This window comes from Hyperoodon ampullatus, assembly GCF_949752795.1.
Source record: "Hyperoodon ampullatus genome assembly, chromosome: 14".
NCBI classification, from domain to species: Eukaryota; Metazoa; Chordata; class Mammalia; order Artiodactyla; family Ziphiidae; genus Hyperoodon; species Hyperoodon ampullatus.
In genome coordinates this window covers 80,914,889-80,938,078 of record NC_136927.1, presented here as the reverse complement: position 1 = coordinate 80,938,078, position 23,190 = coordinate 80,914,889, and positions in this window count along the sequence as shown.

The window sequence follows — 23,190 nt, the reverse complement described above, 5'->3', positions numbered from 1 at the left end:
CAACTAGGCCCGTGAGTCACAACTACTGAGCCTGCGCGTCTGGAGCCTGTGTTCCCAACAAGAGAGGCCGCAATAGTGAGAGGCCCACACACCGCGATGAAGAGTGGCCCTCGCTTGCCGCAACTAGAGAAAGCCCTTGCACAGAAACGAAGACCCAACACAGCCAAAAATAAATTAATTAATTAATTAAAAAATAAAATAAAATGCACTCCTTCGGAAAGACTCTCTTATTCTATCAAGATTTGTCTCTACCAATTACTCTCTTCCTTTATTTTTTTGTTTTCATAGAACTTCCTGCAATTACCATTCTTTATTTACTTAGGAATTTAATGGTTTTTTCTCTCTTCATTAGGATGTGAGTTCTATCTTGTTAATTGCTATAACTTTTGCAACAAGAAGAGTGCATGGAACCTAGCTATTTTGTTGAATGAATGAATAAGTGTTATGCTTTATCATCAGGATATTAAAGAAGCAAAACTCTATAGTTATTTAATATCTCAAGGCAGGACTGTGCAACAAAAAAATAACAAGCCTCAAGCCTTTCTCAAACCCATGTTTATTTGTGGAAATTCAGCAGTTTTAAACAATATCATATCTTAACTTTTTTTGCAAATACAGTATGGAGGGGATTCTTTCAGCTTTAAAGGTAACCTCTGTGAATTTTGCAGAGAACTTCCTGGAGATGGGTTGTTTTTAATTCCAAACATTCCCTTGACAACTATGCCCACCAGGACTCAGGCTCCTTGTGGAAGCTAAAACATCACAGGGATGGAAGGGCATCATGGTAGGCTGAGAAATGCCCACAAAACACGTCGAAAAACACATTTTACATGGTTGACTTTTGGATAAATGACTTTTTTTGAGAATATGAGCTTTTCTAAGACATTTATGGTTCAAAATCACATTTCCTATCTATAGTAATGTATTCCACAGGAAATGACTAGTTGGGGGATAATCATCTAAAGTGTATTTTCCTTATCATTTGAAAATAGTATTTTGGGGGTGGAGGAAGGACTTTTAAGAACCATCATGTCCTGCAGAAGCGTATTTTAGGCTTGATTCTTATGAAATATTAAGTGCAAATAATACATAGCCATAACATCCTAGGGGGAATCTGGCTAGGTCCTTTACAACTTCTCGGCAATATTCAGGCTTTGGCTGCTGACATAGTAAAATAATGAAACTACACACTGGATTGTAAACATCTTACCAGTACAAGGAATCTGAAAAACTGCATTTCTCATGATGTTTATCACAGTTCTTGGCAGGTAGTATGTGTTTAACACAAATTTATTAATTTGTTGGTTATAAGAATAAGGAAAAGACTTCTGTTATAAAAAGAAAATATGTTAGTATAACCTATCACAGTCTAGGGATTTTATGGTGACTCTAAGGTCTTAGTTTCCCTCTATTTTTGGTTTTGCTGTTCCTAGTTTGCCTTACGTTTGCCTCGTGATAGCAATATGGCTGCTGCTCTTCCAGCCATTAAGTCTACATTCCAGCCAGGAAAAAGGAGGAAGGGCAAAAAAGTACTTATGAATTGAGCTCTTTAGGTGCTTCCTGGGAAGTCCCACTGTAAGCAAAAGTGGGGTCTGGCTGCTCACCCCTCAAAAGCCATTAAAGAGGCAAGGTTGGTGGAAAGGAAAGTTTGTTTTCTTTTGGATGCCGGCAACCGGTGGGGAGGGCAGACACCTGTCCAAAGGCTGATTCCCCACTTCCTACAACCAGAGGGCAAGAGCTTTTATGGACAGAGGAAGGGGGCTACATGCAGAAACCATACAGTCAGCTCTGACAGTCATCTTGAAATTGGTCATGAGGTGGTCTGTTCAGCATCATCTTGATTGTTTCAAGTACCATTAGTCTTCAGTTCCAGGGTCAGTTTGTTCCCATTTCTTTGAGGCCAATTCTCAGAACTGTGGCAGCTTATGTCATGGCTACAGGCTGGTCATCGTGTAGTTAACTGCTTCCACCTGGTGTGGGTTTCAGCATCTATAAGACAGCTCACAGGACATGGCTCAGAATATGATCTGTATTCCTTAAGGAGGAACTAAAGGTCCTGGACTCTGCTTAATGACTAAACTATTATTATTTGGTCTCCTTGGACTATTTTCCTTTGTTTCTGGATTTTCTCATTTCTCTGATTAGACTTATTCTTTGGCTAAAGTTCCTCCACAGACAGAAACAGGCTGAGGACATGGGGTGAGGGTGCGGGGAGGACCACAGGGTCCTGCTCGATTTCACCACCAAGTAACTTCCATTCACATCTCACCGGCCTGAACTTGTCAAGTAGCAAGCCCTATCTTCAGGGGATGATAGAAATATAGACTTTTACACAGGCATGTTGTTTTCATCATCAAAATTATGGTTTATCTTAGTAAAAAAGAAAGGTTAAAGTGTTATTGGGTGATTATGATCCCTCTTCTGCCTTAATAAAGTAATATAAGCATCAATTTCTCTTAATTTTGGAGGGCAGGCATACAAGGTTGAGAGATGGAAGACAAAGTTTTTGATATGGACTAATTTATGACCTTCAATCCATATATCCTGATGGGTCTATTCTCAAATTCTCTAAAAATTTAAACACCTAAAATCAGGATTTTTTTTCCTAAAACGATGAAAAACAGAATAATGCAGCAGGTAAAATTAAAATATCATTTTTACTGTTTAGTAATGATGGGCATTGAATGCTAAATGTTGAACAGTAAAGGTATTATGATACAGTAGATGCTACTAGATTATCAGAGATTATGATACACCTGATAAGCTTAAATGTAATTTTAAAAAACCACATCAATGAAAACCATTTAGAAGAGTCCATTTTGAAAGCCGGCATTATCACTTAACACTGTAGATAGGATGTTGCTGCTGAGGGTGGTGGGGGTCAGGGGTGGGTGGAGATGGTAGCTGACATACAACTGCAGCCTACTATGTGCCCAGTCCTGTTCTAAGCACCTGACACTTTCCCATCTCGTTGAAAATTCACATCCCTCCTATAAAACAGCTAAATATTTTTAACCCCATTTTATGGATGACTGAAAACAATAGTTAACAGCCCAAGGGCATCAGCTTGATAAGAATTTGAAGTCTGACTCCAGAGTTCGGCTCTTAATTCTCACATTACACCACTTCTCTGGAGGAATGAGCTTGGGAGCTCCAGCAGGGCTCAGAAGATCTGAATCCTCATCACAGTGCAAGGCGGCTACCGCTGGCTTCCTACCCACCTTGTGCTGCCCTCACCTAGAGACCTGTCCCTACTCCTCTGCAAGTCCCCGATACTGGAACAACGCAGAGCCTGCAGGTGAGCCACGCTGGGGAGGAACCCTTATTAGTTTGTCCATCAAAAACCACACACGGGCTTCCCTGGTGGCGCAGTGGTTGGGAGTCTGCCTGCCAATACAGGGGACACGGGCTCGTGCCCCGGTCCGGGAAGATCCTACATGCCGCGGAGCGGCTGGGCCCGTGAGCCATGGCCGCTGAGCCTGCGCGTCCGGAGCCTGTGCTCCGCAACGGGAGAGGCCGCAACAGTGAGAGGCCCGCGTACCGCAAAAAAAAAAAAAAAAAAAAAAAAAGAAACCCACACACATCACGAAAGACACAATGTATGGAGAATCTTGCTCTGGGACTGAAATTGGTGAGTAGTAGACGAATCTTTTATCGGTTATTTTATAATAACCAATAGATTTGATCCCTTTTCTGATCATTTTCAGGTATTTATTTTTATTGAAGTATAGTTGATTTACCATGTTGTGTTAATTTCTACTGTACAGCAAAGTGATTCAGTTATGCATATATATTCTTTTTCATATTCTTTTCCATCATGGTTTATCACAGCATACTGAATATAGTTCCCTGTGCTATATAGTAGGTCCTTGTTGTTTATCCGTCCTATATATACTAGTTTGCTTCCGCTAACCCCAAACTCCCACTCCATCCCTCCCCCACCCCCCCTCCACAAATACCATTTGATATCACTTTTATGTGGAATCTAAAATATGACACAGATAAATCTATTTCGGAAACAGAAACAGACTCACAGTCATTTTCAGATATTTATAACATCCAAAAATCAACTTTGTACTGACTCGGACTACTACGATGGACACTGGTGTTGAGCAGGGAGGGATATTTACACAAGGACTACTTTTTGAAGCAGTTTATCAATCAATACTTTTATACCACAATAAGTTTTATTTTCTCCTGAACCACAAGGTTCAGATAAAGAAATCTTGGATAATGAAGACCCTTATTATGTAAACGGTATACTACAGAACTACTGTTTTTAACTTGCTTTGATCACTTAATAATGTACCATGAGTGTTTCCCATATTATTAAATATCCTTGTGCAACAACCTTGCAAGTGAATATATAATATTCTATTGTGAGTACATACTATATCTAACTATATTCTGGATACTTTGACTCCAAGAATTAAATATTATTAATAATGCTAAACTATATATATATATATTCCTAGTTAATATCCACACATATCCTCAACTCTTTGAGGTAGTATATTTCTAGAAGTGAGATTGTCACATTGAAGGATTTATGCATGGTAAGAAAATTTTTAAATAAGTACTTTTTAATTAGCATTTACCAAGAGGTTGCCTTTGCCAACTCCCTTCCTTAGAGTCATATGAAGACATGACTCCCCATTTCTATCTATTAGCCGTGGCATCCAAGCTATATATTATTGCTACTAAAACATGGAAGCCCCTCTGGCCAGCTATCCTCCCGGCAATTGCTCTTCATCCACCCACACACTGTTCTGTGTTTTTCTATCTCATTGTACTTTCCTCCCTTCCAAACCCTTGTGCTTTGGGGGAAACCAGTTACACGGCTACCTGATTCCCCTAGTTCCTCAACCCACCTCCGCATCTTCCACGCTCGCTATTCCTTGGGGTCACTGAGCTCTCACTCTCCTCGGAGAGCACTGCGTTTCCGGAGACCAGTGCCAGGAGTTACTCTCTCTTCCACACCCCCGTTCCCACAGGGTGAGGGATGCCTCAGCCGTCTCCTAGCTCCCTGTTGCCTCTCCCCAGCCACTGCATTGCACCCTGACATGATCAGCTCGGTGCTTTGTGACCACCTAGAGGGGTGGGATAGGGAGGCTGGGAGGGAGGGAGACGCAAGAGGGAAGAAACATGGGAACATATGTATATGTATAACTGATTCACTTTGTTATAAAGCAGAAACTAACACACCGTTGTAAAGCAATTAGACTCCAATAAAGATGTAAAAAAAAAAAAAAAAACCACCCTCTCCTTTGGGAGTCAGAGTATCTGCTGTCTGTCCAACTTTCTCCCCTTCCCCTCTTATCCCCTCGCTTACACAGCAGCCAGAGGGGTCTTTTAAAAATACATAAGTCAGATCATGTTGCACTTTGCCTAAAACCACACCGTGGTCCCCATTACACACAGAGTAAAATCCGGAAGGGTCCTAAAGGATCTGTGCCGCATTCTCCTTCTTTGCTACTGTCCCGGGACCCCCCCTCCCCCACGCCCCCCGCCTCCGGGCTGCCACACAGTCCGTCCTCCACCTCCCACAGGTCGTGGCTCCAGCATCGTCTTATTACAGAGGCCTCTCCAACCAGCTCATCTGAAAGAGGGTTGGATCTCCTACCCCGATCTCATTCTCCATTCTCTATCCCTACTTTGTTATTCGTCGTAGCCCTCATTCCCGTCTCCCGAAATGAAATGGCGTGCCTTGTCTTTGTTCAGTGGTGAATCTCCAGTATCTTCCATTCCTGGCACATCAGAAGCAGTCAAGCAATATTTGGTGAATGAATGAATGAAGAATTGATTACCAGCTTATCTTTTGGTCCCTCACCTACGTTTATTTTGACACTCTCTCTCTAGATTGTATCATAATTATCTCTGTTTTCCTGTCATGCAGAACAGACTGCAAACTCCCTAAAGGCAGGCCTTCATCCTACTTTTTGTCTCACATACACTTAGGAAGGACCTGACATGTGATAGAGACTCAGGAAAGTATTTGTTGAACTGAACCCTCCTCCCTTTAAGACAGCTTTCTTACCTTCCTGATTATTCCCATTTTTCAGAGGAGAAACACAGAAGGCCAGAGAAATTCAGAGATCTCCCCAAGCTAGTAAATGGTTGAGCCATGTGACTTGAACTCACATATTTTTACCCCAAGTCTAGCTCTTTTTTTTTTCTCTTCTAATCTTGTTTTTCCTACTAATGGCCTCTCCTCGTCTTAAACTGGTATATAAAGAAGCTTCCAGTATTATGTACATGCTGTGAAAAGTTATGCTTGAGACCTTGGGATCCTTAATTTGACAAATGTTTGGAAGAAAAATATACTGCTCTAATTACAGAATGCAGATGGCACTTGGAAAACTTACAAACTATGTCATTTAACAAAGTAGAACAAGAGAGAATCATGCTTTATAAAGTGACCTTATTTTCTTAAAGAAAACAACTTGGGGGAATCTTTGAAAGGCATAAACAGGCTGCCTACACGTTCTTGATTATAAGAATACCTAAAGGAAACCCATTAAGTACCACTTACAATCATTTTAACCATCAATTATAAAAGTGGGCCTTTCTAATTATAGGCAACATTTAGCATTTGGGACTGAGTTATTGCTGGTTATGTAAGTTGCAGATCTAACGAAAGCCAAATATACCCTAGCTGGATTTTACCCCACATTTCTATATTTCTAATTATATTGTGATAGCATCAGCATTACTCACTGCAAACGTTTGAAACCTCATGACTCAAAAATAATCTATAGGGAGACTTCCAGAAATGAGTGGAAAATGTGAACAAGGATGTGGCCTAGTCTCAAAATCAAACACCTGGAAAACAAGCTCTTAAAAACACAGGTAGCAGCAAAAAACGCGACTATTTTTTAATGAGTTTTCTAGAAGGGACACAAAGTTCCCAATTCTGCCATTTTTTCTATGGAATGCACACTAATATAAAGCATAGCTGTAAAACACACTATGACAAGTCCCATCTCACCCCCAGAGCAGGACATGAAGAAAGAGACGGAACAGCTGAATGAATGAATGAATGAATTCTGGAACATGTATGGATCAGTGAAGCAGACCAAAGATCCCACCTTTTTAGAGTTTATATTCTTGCTGTAATTAAGAGTGATTATAAAACCTACTCAAAAAGTCTTTAAAAATAAGCTTGTCAGATCCCCGAGACGGTGAAAAGAGGGCTCCTGTCTAAAGCAGAAACTCATTAATGTTTCCCACAATGTGGGATATGAAATGCACTCAGGGGTTAAGCTTATAAAAAACCTAATGCCTTTATTTTAATATGTGTAACATAGAGAGAGAGATATAAAGATATATTATGTGTAGAATATGCATTTATATATATATATCTTTACATATACATTTAAAGGAAACAAGAGAAATTTTTTTCATTTAAAGAAAAATAGTAAAGAAATAAAACTAGAAGTGGTATGATACACAGATTATGGCAAAAATTATGATGGTGACACATGATCAAAATTTTACAAATACTGATCTCTTCAGACAGTGATTGTAACTCACAAAATTCCAAATTGCAGACGTGCAAATGCTTGCTATTAGAAAAAATCGCTTAACCCTGAAATGTTTCATCAAACACATGGAGATATATATATATATACGTATATGTGTGTGTGTGTATGTATATGTATATATATGCACACACACAAATTAAATAATTGTGCCACAGCAATTATATTGATTGTGGTTTTATTAAATTCAGACACTAATCATTTTACATATTTTATATCATTTAATACATACAACAAAATTATGAGATGAATACAATTTCTGTTTCATCTTACAATTTAAGCAACCATGGCACAACCAAAAAAAAGTAATTAGAGGGACAAAAAATAAGGGAAAAAAAGGGTAAAGATATCCCTATTTTGACATGACATATTTATCTGTAAAAACAAAGCTAAACAAATCTGCAGGAAAATACTGCAGATAATAAGATAACCTAATAAAGTAGCAGGTGTAAAATCAACACACTAAAACCAATAGCCTTTACATAGATATAAGACCATAAACTGTAGAATGTATAATGGAAGAGAAGGGAAATAAAAATGAACCTATGAATAAAATACCGAGGAATAAATGTAACAAAAAATGTTCAAGGACTATGAAGAAAACTATAAAACTGTCCTGAGGCAAACAAAAGTTAATACGCACAAAGGGAAAGACAGCATCACAGGAAGATATGACTTAATAAAAATGTCAATTCTCTGCAAACTTAACTTATAAATTCAACATTATCCCAGTAAAAATACAAAAGCACTTTTTTGAGCAAGACAAGTTTATTATAAAGATTCCTTGGGGGGCTTCCCTGGTGGTGCAGTGGTTGAGAGTCCGCCTACCGATGCAGGGGACGCGGGTTCGCGCCCCGGTCCGGGAAGATACCACATGCCACGGAGCGGCTAGGCCCATGAGCCATGGCTGCTGAGCCTGTGCGTCCGGAGCCTGTGCTCCGCAACGGGAGAGGCCACAACAGTGAGAGGCCCGCATACCGCGAAAAAAAAAAATCCTTGACAGAACAAAAAAGCCAAAAAAAAAAAAAAAAAAAGTCAGGAAAACCCTAGAAGAGAAGAATAATGGTGGTGTGGAGAATAGCTAGCCCAACCAGATAACAACATATATAAAGCCTCCAAAATTAAAATGGTGTGATATCAGTGCATGAATGGACATAAAAAACAATGAATCAGAAGAATTATCTAGAAATAGACCCAACTGTATAGGCAAATTTAGTATGCAATAAATTCAAAATTGCAACTCAGTTGGGTAAAGATAGACATTCTAATAAGTGGAGTTCCAACAACTAGATTGTTATAAGGAAACAGAGAAAATTGAGTATAATCCTCACACTCTACATAATGATGATTTCCAAATGGTCAAAGATGTAAAAAAAAAAAAAAAGAAAAAGAAAGAAAGAAAAGAAACAACAAAAATATTTTTTAAAAAGTTGATGAATCTCTCTGTAACTTGAGTTTGCAGAAAGCTTTCCCTATTATAATTCAAAATCCAGGTGCCATAAAGAAAAAGACTGATTAATTTGACTACTTAAAAATAAACTTTTGCACCCCAAGCGAAGTAAAAACATAAATTACAAAACAGGGAGAAAACATTTTCAACTTATACCAAAGGATTGATACCCCTAAGACCTAAAGAGCTTCTAAAAAAAAAAAGTTCAACTAGGCTACTAGAAAAGTAAGCAACGAGTATGAACAGACGGTTCACAGAAGAAAATGCAAATCGACCTTAAACAGAAGGCAAGGTGCTCAGCCTTGACTCAGGATAATATCACCAAGATAATGCAAAGGAAAACAGCAGACCTGGGGTTCCCTCCCCCTCTTCTTGGACTTACCACAAATGAATTTCTTTTTAAACATTCTAACACCTTTACCAGGATACAGCTGGTCAATCGAGATTGCCTGTCATAAACAAACTCCTGGAATGTATTAATGTGTGGAGCAAGGAAGGCTGGAAAGTGGAAGTTGAGTCGCACAGACTCTCTCTGCACAACTGAGTCTAAAAACCCAGAAGCCCCAAACTAGAGACAACTTCCTCTGGGCTCACTTGTGTCACACACACTGTCGCTATTCATCCTACTCTTGACACTGACAGGGGTTCCAATGGAGGTGAGAGGAATAGGTTTTGGAAGCTGCATCTGATAGTCTGGGGTCCCTCCAGAGAAGCACGCTGTGTCTTTGCTTCTACTCACTTTATTTTATTGTGAATTATTAGTGGAGGTCAGTGTTAGGTAAGATCTATGGTTTGCTGAGTCACCTTTCACAATGTGACATTGTGCTGTGAGGTCATCACTTTCATTAACCTATCACGTTGACAAAAATAGCCTGTTTGTGTAGCTGTGGGGAAAGAAGCATGTTTATACATTGCTGACAGGAAAACAAAATAATAACGCAGAGCACAATTACATATGCATCTACTTTTTGATCTATTAGTACTTCCTCTTCAAGGGATGGATCCTAAAGATATATCAACAAAAACTAAAACCAAATAAAGCCAAAAAAAGCAACAACAAATGAAACCCCCATATGTACAAGACTATTACTTGCAGCCCTACTTGAAATAGCAGAAGACTGGAAACATCACAAATGCCCACCTGCAGAGAACTGATTTAACAAGCAATAGAACATCTGCACAGTGGAGTACAATGCAACAGTTGAAAAAAATAAGGAATATCTTAATATTAATATGGTGCTGTGGAACAGTTTCCAGAATATATCGTTAAGTAAAAAAAAGCAAGGTACAGAACAGCACATATAATATCTACATTTTAGCTAAGAAATGAGCATTATACTAATGTATATAATACATTTGCTTATATTATAAATAAACAATGGAAGGATAAACCAGAAATGTTAAAAATAAAAGATTATCCATAAAGCAAAGGAGAAAATAGGTCGAGGGGCACAGATAAAAGCTAAAATTCTCTGGATATTTCTTGATTTATCGATTTAACTTTTACATGGTTATAAAACAAAAATTAAAAAATTCTTAAAAAAAAAAAAAGCAACCCCTAAAATGAAAGCAAAATAAAACAAAGCAAACTAGTGAGTATTGATTGGTGGCTTAAGCAAACAGGCAGAAATTATTTTAAGTGATTTTAAAACACAGTAATTTGATGGTATATCCTTAGTGGGATACATTATGAGGGCAAAACTGTTTTAATAATAGTGGTATTAATATTCTCACAGACACACACACAGACACGATTAATCATATACATGTAAACAGTAATAGCGATATTATTATTCCAATACACACACTTTTATAAACATGATTAAAGTTAAAGCAAAGAGGTAATTAATGTTACTATCATGAAAAACCAGGATTTTGCAGCATAAAAGTAAAGAAATTCAAATATAAAATCAAAGAAATTAAGTAAAAATCTTGTAACCACAAATTTAAATGGGTAATAGCAGTAAAAACTCATAGTTTACCTTTTGTTAAGAAATAAGCATATATCCTGTCTCCGTCCACTGAAAGGCCAAGAGACAAAGACCAGCCTGGTATGATTAAGTAACCACAGCACCTAGACTGTGCTCTTTAGATGCCAAGAACCAGGGTTCGTTGGAGAAATGGCAGAGTCCAGGTCTGGGGCAAAGCACAGAAGGAGTTAGGAACACCTTGGGCCAGAAACTAAGAAAGCTATAAAAGACTCTTGAAATTATATCAAAAGGACTCAGGAGTGATTTGAAGGAGCTCCCTTTGGCCAAAGATAAAAAGAATTGAGCCTCAAAAAAAGAAAAAGAAAGACAGTGGATGAAAAAACAAATGTGTTAAAAATATACTCATAATAATACTAAAAAATAACACTAAAAACAATCATACAGAAAAAGAAACCCTTGTTGGTTATCTTTGTGAAACTCTGGTAAACATAAGGGAAAACAATCAAGCATTTTTCCTGCCAGCCCTGCTTGAACTGCACCTCAGAGTGACCACATGATAAATCAGGGAAAGTTTTCAGCCCAGAAGAGTTCCAGGTAATACACGTAGAAGGACTGCTAGGATGAGACAATTTGCCACTTTCAAAGCCTATTGAAATGATGCATCAGGGATTGCTAACATCATTAGGTGAAAAGCTTATAAGGAACTCTGTAATGGATGAGTCAATCGTGACATCAGACAAACAGCAGTAGACATCCTAGGCTTCCTGATGGGATGTGGAAGGAAGTATCACCTCCCACCTATATTCTTGGGGTAGGGAGGAGGGAACTCCACTCCACTTACAAAAATATCAAAGGACAGAGTGATCTCTTAAATGATACCACAGGAAGCAATCAACAAAATCCACAATGGCAATGTTACAGAACAATCTAGTTTCTCCAACGAATAAATGGCAAGAGAAAGGAGGGAGTGGGAGGTGAACTTGCACATTGAAAGACACAGCAATCAAAGGCAATGTGTGGACTTTGAATCCTGATTTGAAAAAAAAACAATCATCTAAAAAGAAAATGTGTATGATATAAGCAGGAACTTTTAAACATTGATTGGATAGTTCATAAAACTAAGGAATTATTTTTTTTTGCATGTAATGATGGTGTTATGGTTATGTTAAAATTAGAAGTACCTAAGGAAGTTCTTATAGATGAAAAGAATATGATATCCAGGATGGGTTTCAAAATAATCCAATAGTTAAGGGGTAAAGGGGCAAAGGAAGGGCATTTAGACAAAAAGCACACTTGCCCACGAGTTGAAAATTGCTGAAATCTGGTTGATAGATGCATGGGGTTTTCATTATACAATTCTCTGTTCTTTTGTGTATGTTTGAAATGTTCCACAGTAAACTAACACACACACACACACACACACACACACACACACACACACAGAGAAACATGCACAAAGCTGTTAACTAACTTGCCCAAGATGGCTAAGCCAGTCAGTGATAGAGCTGTTAACCACTACATAAAGTAAAAGTGTGTTAAAATGATGAAACATTTGAGGAGAGGGTTTATGTCTTATCTTTTTTTAAAATCTCCAGATCTTAACAGTGTATGCAGCACATAGTTGCCCAATAAAACTTTGTTGCATGAAATATTTTTAATTACTTACACTCTGTTTTGTATCAAAAATGATTTAGAATTTAAAGAGTAAATAAAATCAATATGCAAAGTTTTTTATGAAATTAGGACCTTTATTTAGATGAGATAACCATATTTTGGTTTGATATCCATGTAATCCATCTTGAAAATACAAACTTCATTATTCAATTTTTTCTACCATCGGCATTCAATCATATAATACAGCTTCTCCTATTTATTCAGCTTTTGAATGTACCTGGATTTAATAATTTGTTTAGGAAAGTGCTTTGCTGAATAAAGTACAGAGCTCTAATGGCAAAAAGCTATAGTGGTCCAAGGATACAGTCTTTTGCCATGTAGTCATGTATTCCACAAACTCTGTTTGGGCACCTACTGTATTCCAGATGTTTTGCTATGTTTGTATTCAAAACCAGAGTTGCAGTTAAGAAAAGTGCAATATATAAGTCGGTCCACTTCTTTGAGATTCTCTTTCCCCTAAACTTGATACAATATCCTGTCTATTACATACTGAAACCCCAACTCCATCATCAAACATCCACACCAAGACCAGCCTCCTACAGAGAACATGCCCTGACTATCCCGTATATATTTCTTTTTCAAACTTATCACATGATGCTTATATTAGTTTGGTTCCTGATTCCCCATGATGTGAATTCTTGTCACTCCATCTAGGTCCCTGAAGACAGAGCCTGTCTTTCATGTTCCCATTTCCTACTGTACCTAGGATAACATCTTGCACACGGCAGAACCTCTGAGAATAATGACTATGTCATATGCTCTAGGCAAGAAAGAATTAAGGTTGCAAGTGGAATTAAGGTTGCTAATCAGCTGACCTTGAGATGGAGAGATAATCCTGGATTATCCAAGTGCCCCAATGGAATCACAAGGATATTTATAAGTGAAAGAAGGAGGCAGGAGAGTCAGTGTCAGAGAGATGCAATGTGAGGAAGACGCGACTGGCAGTGGGTGTCTTTGAAGATGAAGAAGGCCATGAGCGCAGGAATGCAGGTGGCCTACAGAAGGGGAAAGGCAAGGAAAGGGCTGCTCCCCTAGACCTTGCAGAAGGAACACAGCCTTGCCAATACCTTGATTTCCAGCCTAGTGAGACTCATTTTGGACTTTGGACCTCCAGAACTGTAAGATGGTAAGTCTGTGTTGTTTAAAGCTACTAAATTTATAGTAATTTGTTAGGGCAGCCATACGAAACGAATACAACCTGTATACAAAACTGACTCTACCACTTAACCTGGTTGAGCCATGTGCCTTTTCATAGCGTTCAGCCACCTTTTCAGCCTCAGTCCATTATTCTTCCAAGATGTGTACTTGACTCTAAAAAAAAGAGTGACTCGTCTGTTCCATAACACTAGCACGACTCTCCAGCCCTCTCCAGCACTATTGCCATCATCCTGGTTCAAGCCAGCCAACCTCTCACCTGGGCAACAGCAGCCCCTTAACCAGCCTCCTGACTTCTATTCTCCCTCCCCCAAACCCATCCCCTGCGACAATCTATTTTAACACTGCCAAGCAACTCAAGTTCTATCCTTCTTTGATCAGCCAACAGTCTGTACTTTCTTTTCCTGCTTTGAATAAAGCCCAATACTTCTACTATGGCTAATAAAGCCCTGCTCAGTCTTATCTCTGCCAAGTTTCTTTTATGATTTTATTTGAAAGAGTACAAACATTCAGAGAAGTATAATCAAGAACCAGTGTAACATACCACAAACCCAGATTTAAGAAACATTTTGCCATAACTGCTGCAGATCTTGTTAACGTCATAGCTTTGAGATATAACTCACATGCCATAAAATCCAGCCCCTCAAAGTACAGAATTAAATGGATTTTCCTCTTGAACACTGTCATGACTGCAAAAAGAAACCTCCTGCTCATTGGCCGTCACCCTCCATTTTCCCTCAGTCTCCCCAGCCGCTCAGAAACCACTAATCTAATTTTTGCCTCTGTAGATCTGTCTACTTGGGGCATTTCATATAAATGAGATCATATGATATGTGGTCTTTTTTGGCTTCTTTCGCTTAGTATGACTTTTTAAGGTTAATCCACAGTGTAGTATGTTTCCACATTTTATCTGTATTTCATTCCTTTTTATAGCTGAATAATATTCCATTGTATGGATGCACCACAATTTATTTATCTATTCATCAGTGGATGGACATGTGACTTGTTTCCACCTTTGGGCTGCTACGATTAATGATGCTATGAACATTTGTGTACAAGTTTTCAAATGAGTACCTGTTTTTGTATGGGCATTTGTTTTCATTTCTCTTATACAGAATTGCTGGGCTATAGGTTATCTTTTTTTTTTTTTTTTTTTTTTTTTTTTTTTTTTTTGTGGTACGCGGGCCTCTCACTGTTGTGGCCTCTCCCGTTGCGGAGCACAGGCTCCGGACGCGCAGGCCCAGCAGCCATGGCTCACGGGCCCAGCCGCTCCGCGGCATATGGGATTCTCCCAGACCGGGGCACGAACCCGTATCCCCTGCATCGGCAGGCGGACTCTCAACCACTGCGCCACCAGGGAGGCCCTAGGTTATCTTTATGTTTAAAACTTTGAGTAATTTCCGGACTTTCCTAGAGTGGCTGCGGCATTTTACATTCCCACCAGCAGTGTATTAGAGTTCCAATTTCTCCATATCTTTGCTAATACTCACTGTCTATCTTTTTGATTTTTGCCATTCTAGTGGGTGAGAGGTGGAATCTCATTGTGGTTTTTATTTGTATTTCTCTGATGGCTCATGATGTTGAGCATCTTTTCATGTGCTTATCAATTATTTGTGTATCTTTGGAGAAATGTCCATACTAGATCTTTGCCATTTACTCTTTTTTTTTAAATTATTAAGTTGTAGGAGTTTGTTATATACTCCAGATGTAAGTTCCTCATCAGATATATGATTTTCTCCCACTTCTCCCACTGTGTGGGTTGTCATTTCACTTCTTTGATGATATCCTTTGAAGTTTGAAAGTTATTAATTTTGATGAAGTCCAATGTATCCATTATTCTTTCAATGTTTGTATTTTTGCTGTCATATTTAAGAAGGTTTTTGCCTAACCCAAGGTCATGAAGATTTATTCCAATTTTTTCTAAGTTTTATAATTTTATCTCTTACATTTAGCCTATGATCCATTTTGAGTTAATTTTTGTGTATTGTGAGAGGTAGGGATGCAACTTTATTCTTCACATGTGGATATATAGCTGTCCCAGCCACCATTTATTGAAAAGATTATGCTTCCTCATTTAGTTGTATTGGCACTCTGATTGAAAGTTAATTGACTATAAATGGGAGGGTTTATTTCTGGACTCTCAATTCTATGCCACTGATATATATGACTATCCTATACCAGCACCTCTTTATCTTAACTACTATCTTGATTACTTACTTGATTGTAGTAAGTTTTGAAATCAGCAAGTGTGAGTTCTCCAACTTTGAATTTCCTTATGAATTTCCTTACGAATTTCAGAATTAGCCTTTCAATTTCTGCCAAGAAGCTAGGTGAGATTTTTATGGCAATACCATTGAATTTATAGATCAACTTGAGGAGTATTGCCTTCTTAACAAGATGCTATCTTCCAATCCATGAGCAAAAGCTATCTTTCCATCTATTTAGGTCTCCTTTAATTACTTTCAATAATGTTTTGCAGTTTTTAGAGTGTGAGTTTTGCACTTCTTTTGTCAAATTAATTTCTAATTATTTTATTCTTTTTGATGCTATTACAAATGAAACTGTTTTCTTAATTTCCTCTTTGATTTTTTATTGCTAATGTATTAAAATACAGTTAACTTTTTTTTTTTTTTTTTTTTTAGATGTTGGGGGTAGGAGTTTATTAATTAATTTATTTATTTTTGCTGTGTTGGGTCCTCATTTCTGTGCGAGGGCTTTCTCTAGTTGAGGCAAGCGGGTGCCACTCTTCATTGCGGTGCGCAGGCCTCTGACTATCGCGGCCTCTCTTGTTGCAGAGCACAGGCTCCAGACGCACAGGCTCAGTAGTTGTGGCTCACGGGCCCAGTTGCTCCGCAGCATGTGGGATCCTTCCAGACCAGGGCTTGAACCCGTGTCCCCCGCATTAGCGGGCAGATTCTCAACCACTGCGCCACCAGGGAAGCCCCTTAAATACAGTTAACTTTTTGTGTAATGGTTCTGTCCCCTGCAACCTTGCTTAACTTATTTACTAGTTCTAATGGTTCTTTACTGAATTCGTTATGATGGATACTATATGAGATCATGTCATCACGGTCTTTGAACACGCTGTTCTCTTTGTCAGAAATACTTTCCTGCTCTTAATGTGGCCAACTCATTCTCTTCCTTCAGATCTCACATTAGAAGTCACCTCCTAGTCACCTCTTCATCACATCTTTCCTGAGCACTCAGACTCAAGATGGCCAACACTATTACTTTATCTCAACCCCCTGATTCTGTCTTACATGGCATAATAAACAGAACTTGTATGTTTATCACGAAAATGTCCAAGCAAACAGAAAAGTAATGAGACTATCATAATGGAGTCCCTTATACCCATCAACAAGATTTAATATTTTTCCATTTTTTAATGTACATTTTTCTGTTGAGTACTTTTAAGGAAAGTTGCAACTATCTTGACATTTTACCCTATATAAACTTCTGTATAAATCTCCAAAATCTACGGACATTTTGCTTCATAAATGCAGTACACATACAGAGACACACACAAAAGCATTTCCTTAACATCACTAATACCCAGGCCATATTCAAATTTCCCCAATTGTTTCAGTCATCGTTTTCAATTGATATGTTAAAACTTGAATCAAATCAAGCTCCACAATTTGCATTTGATTGTCACTTTAAATCTAGAAGAGAACCCCCTTCTTTTTTAAAATAACACTGTAGAAATTGGATCAGTTGTTTCATAATTATTTTGTGTATTTGCTTTGTTTATTTGCTTTTTATTTGAGTCTCAACTGTCAGCTCTAGGAGAGCACTGGCTTTGTCTGTCTTATTCCTTGATGAGTCCACATTACCTGGACTATAGCTGATACTCAATAAATATTTCTTAAACAAGTAAGTGAGTGAGCGAATGAATGAATGAATTTCTATGATAAGGATATGAACAAAGTGCTATGAGAGCACTGGGGGGGGGGGCATTTTAATATAGGTCCCCCTTTAAGACCACCAAAGGAACTGCAGAACATAGGTAATAGGGACTAGGTACCTTAAAATCTACCCTGTTTTCAAGGAGAAGCGTCTCTCTTTGACATGTTCTCACTGACAATAGGCATATAGCTGGATCCTTATCTAATTAGAAGATGAGCCATGGTATTAAACTTTAGTGTCACCTTCTTCTTTGATACTCAACTGGTCTTTTCATCTTTCTCAGACCTCTCCTACTTTTGTATTCATCTTCCAAGAGAGAAAATTAAACTTTCAGCTTTGTGGCACGGGCACCAATCTTTGGGCTTTAGAATAAACCCTTTGGTTTCGGAGGTTCACAAGTAGAGTACAGAATCCATATGGGGCTGGGGAAGGCGTAACTTCTAGCTACAGCTTTCCTCCTGGAACTTAACACGCTCTCCCTCTTTAGTTTCAACGTGACTCAAGTAAAATGGGTCCTGTGGCATTAGGAAGAATTTAAAGTCTGAATGCACTCACATTACTTTACAAGCTGTACAGCCTTAGACCTCCTGACAGAGCCCATTTCCTGGACATTAAAATTTAACACCAGCATTTCCCCTCTTTTCAGTTTGGTGTTTAAAAATGTAAGCACTCTTATATTCAAGCTCTCTTTAAACAATCCTATCCAGTTTCAACATGCCTGATGTGAATCCTGGAACTTCTTTTTTCCTTCAGAATATTGAGGTCACTGGTAAATTTCAATGTTGTCATCAAGAATAAAATGCAAGGACCTTGCAATAATTTTCAATGTAAGGTACATAATGAGTTGGATTGTATGAACCTCTTTTGAAGGAAGGCATTGAACAGAAGCTGGTAAGGGATGGTAAAGTGGCTTAATAATGTACTTTCCCAAGGCTTGATACAGTGGTCATAGTTTGATTATTCTCCTAGATTAGAGACCCCAATAAAGGAAATGTTGGGGATGTAGATGATTTTTGATGTCAATGGTCTTCCCACCTCCATTCCCAATAGATGAACATTTTTGTTGCTTTTTAGATTTATTTTTACAGTTCATCACACATTCTCTGTTCTTTAGTAACAGCCCATCTTTTGGCCTTTGGAAGGAAATCCTCCTTAACTTAGTCCATAAAGTTTACGTAGGATTGAACCTACTCACTTTGTACCAGCAGTAATCATATGACTAAGCATGTCCAATCAGAGCACTTCTTTTACCTGGATACCACATTTGGTTCAGGAATGTACACAGCCAGACCAATAAGACACAACTTTAAGATTTTGATGAAATCATCATGAAAAAAGAAATTATTTTTATGGTGGGGTTGCTATTCTAATAGGATGTATATCTAGAACTGCTGGAGGCCATTTTGCTATGATGACTCAAGAGCCTGACCAAAGCTGAAATAGAATAAAGCAAAGAGAAGAGACACAGATAAATGCCTAATGACAAAGTCTGAGCACCCGAATTCAGCCATGCCTGAAGATGACTCTGAACTTTTCTGTTACATCAGCCAATAAATTATTACTGAAAATAGTTTGAGTCATACTTTTGTCTTTTGAAACTGCCAGCATACTGACAAATATAAAACATGGTTGTCTGATCATCACTGGCCCAACTTTTGGAATCCAGGAATAGGCCAGGCCGTTCTCACATTAAGTGCTCTAAGCAAGGATTTCCATGCTGTTCATCCAGCGCCAAGGGATTTTTCAGGAAGGTCTATTAAGAAATTAGCCTTTTAAAAAAGATCTAGTCTTGTAAGAGAGTGCTAACAGGACACTGTCTATTTTCCTTCTGGTTGTATTCTTGGTAGACATTCAAAAGAAAAATGTAAGTTTAGAAGTAGTAGTTTTCCAGTCCATGTTCAATTCTATTTATTTTCTTTGCTTTTTTTTCCCCTGAATTTCTGCTGTAGGTTCAAGTCAACCTTGCCAGAAGGCCAGATTGGAATATTGATTTAGCACACAGATAACTTTTTGCCAGCATGGCCAAAGCACCATCTGTGGCAAATGAAATCTGATTGCTTTGCACAGTCTTCTGGATCCCAGTTGCAGACAAGATACAGAGACTGTGAGGGTGAAAATGAATCCAGAAGCTTGTCTCTCCTTAAATCACCCACATTCTTGGGACAATGAGGAAAAGGGAAGAAAAAGTCCACCTACAAGTGACAAATGATCAACACTGCTTGCTTGCTAAGTGGAGCTGACTAATCTATTACCTCTGAAATGATTTCAAGGTATTACAAAATGAGCTTGCCTATATTTCACATTTGCTAGGACACAAGGCAATAAATTTCTAAGCATGCTTCACTGCCCTGTAATTAGTTACTCACATCATCTTCACTCTAGTTGATTACTGATCAAATCATCAGGTGACCATGATTGAGACTGCAAGCACACTTCTGCCAAAGCATATGTACTGCAAAATGTTTTCATAGCATTTTGAAAGGCATGGGAACGCATCTTCCTTGCATGGGAAGATGCAAGGAAATTCTTATTTAGAAGTTCCTGAACTCTGATTTCAGTTGAATAACAACGCTTGATTTATTCAATCATAGCACATTATTTGCAACCTGTGTAATTTGTATGTACTTATTTCTAAGGAATCCAAGAACATTCACGTTGTAACTTCATTTATCTCCATAATTTCCCTAGGTAGAAGAAAGACGGGATTGGTTGGCAAACCTGACCCAAATCATCATGTTTTGCAAATGAAGACCTCATACCACAAAAAGTTGGATCTGTTTGCCCCAGGGTACTCACACACAAAATCTCAATTATCAAGGCTATATTGATTTTTCTCTCTCATCATTGGGTCTCAAAGACCCGGAAGTAGAAAATGAAACTAAACCTATGGGTCATGGTGGTAATTACCAAGCAACCCCTCTCCCTTCACGCCACATGTAACCTCTTTGCTCAGAGATCTCTCAACAGTGCAGTGCAACTCAACACACAGGATTTCTCACTATCCCTGTGCCTCTATCTGGAAGATGAATGTATGGGGACTCCTGCCCTCCAGAACCTCTTAATCTGATGGGAGAGATAGAGGTAAACATATCAACATTTCGGTACTATCTCAAACACTGTTGCTTCCTCATTGATTTAATAAACAAAAACAAATGAATGAAAAGCTAGCAACCTCTATCTACTCACCTAATTCTAAACCCTGAAGCAATAATGTAAACAAAATTGGTATGGCTTCTTCCCATTTTTTTCTTTTGGCTTATCAATAATAGAAATTTATTTTTTCCAGCTCTGGAAGCTGTAAGTCTGAGATCAGGGTTGGATGAGGACCTTCTTTTGGGGGGCAGATTTCTCACCGTGTCCTCACATGGTGAAAGGCCCCCACCATTTTTTTCTGCTTGTGTAAACTTACACAAACTTATGTGGGCTTTTTTATTTTCCAGATGGAATCATACTATATAACATACACTGCAACTTGTGTTTTTTTGGTTTAGTAATATCATATATATGCTTTTAAGCATACATGGAGAAATCTAACTTTGTAAACAACTGTATAGTATTCTATTTATGGATATGCCACACTTTATTCAACCATCCCATAATTGGTGGACATTTCACGTTAATTTTTTTCCAGTGATTTTTCTCCTCTTTTCTCCTTTCTCCTCCCCTCCTCCTCCTCTTCTGAAGGAAAGAGTCACAAAAATGGGATTTCCAGGACAAGAAAAGTTTTAATGTCAGTATATACAACTGTTACTTCATCTGAAGTCTTCTGTACTTTTGTTAAAGTAGTCACATTGTAGTCAACTTATTTGCTTATATTTATATCTCTTCTTTATTGAATGATTTTTATGATAATAGGGGCCTGTTGTAACAGTCCTGTGATTTTTTTTTTGTTTGTTTGTTTTTGTTTTTGCGGTACGCGGGCCTCTCACTGTTGTGGCCTCTCCCGTTGCGGAGCACGGGCTCTGGACCCGCAGGCTCAGCGACCATGGCCCGCGGGCCCAGCCGCTCTGCGGCATGTGGGATCTTCCCGGACCGGGGCACAAACCCATGTCCCCTGCATCGGCAGGCGGACTGTCAACCACTGCGCCACCAGGGAAGCCCAGTCCTGTGATTTTTTAAGTTATGCTTATTAGCCTAGCAACTCCATCAGCACAGATGCTGTTCTAAAAGCTTTATTTCTGTCAACTCATCTGACCTTACAGCAATCTATGTGCCATTAGGGTCCCCAGTTTACAGAGAAGGAAACCGAGGCAGAGAAAGGCTAAGTCATGTGCTGATGGTTACACAGTTCCAAGGGGAAGGGCTAAGATTTGATAACAGGAAGTCTGGCTGGAGCCCAAATGCCTGTCCACCACCTTTCAGTGAGCAAAGAAGGGTCTGGGAACTAGAAGGTAGATGACTTGGGTTCAACTGTTGACTCTGTTACTGATAGTCTCAGAGCCTGGAGAGACTACTTATTGTTTCTGAATCTCCATTTTCTCATCTTTAAAATGGGTCTAATATCAAAGTCTTGGAAGGGGCGTCATGAGAACCGAATGAAGTAATGAGATAGAGTATCTGGCATACAGTTCACTAAGTCTTTGTTTCTCTTCCCCTCTCTTTCCCTCTCCTTTCCTTCATTTTTTCCTTTTATTCTTTCTTTGTATTTCCAGCCACTCGTTCATTGTCTGGCCTGCAATATTCTCTTCTTTCTTTCTTTTCCTTGTTCACATCTGCTCCACCTACTGCTTTTTCACTTAGAAGATATTCGATAATTGAAGGTTGAAGTTAGCAAACTTTGGTCTAGCATTGAAATCCACTTGGACATTTAAAAAATATGTATTTATGTACATACATATAGAGAGAGGCACATACCCCAACCCTTGAGCATTGATTGAGTCTGCGCATCAAGGAATTTAAAATTTCCCCAGGTGATTCCAACGTGCAGTCAGAACTGAGATCCACTGGTCTAATAGGAAAGCCTGAACTCTTAGCCAATTTGATGTATCAATGACTCAAACTTGAGATGCATCAGCCCTCACCTGGAGGGCTTATTAGAACAAAGATTGCTGTGTCCCTTCCCCAGAGTTTCTGATTCAGTAGGTCCGGAGGACACAGACCTTGCATGTACAAAAGTTCCCAGTGAGGCTTATGATGCTGATCAGCGGATCATACTTTGAAAACCCCTATGCTATATATATATATGTTTTTAATTTTATTTTTTATTTTATATATATTTTTTGCAGCATGTGGGCCTCTCACTGTTGTGGCCTCTCCCGTTGCGGAGCACAGGCTCCGGACGCGCAGGCTCCGGACGCGCAGGCTCAGTGGCCATGGCTCATGGGCCCAGCCGCTCCGCGGCATGTGGGATCCTCCCGGACCGGGGCATGAACCCGTGTCCCCTGCATCGGCAGGCGGACTCTCAACCACTGCGCCACCAGGGAAGCCCCTGCCCTGAACTTTAATTAATAATAGAAACAGATTTTGGCAGCTGAGAACTATTTCCAAAGCAGGACAGCGAAGGCCGCCATTCATGAGGAGGGCGGGAGATTCC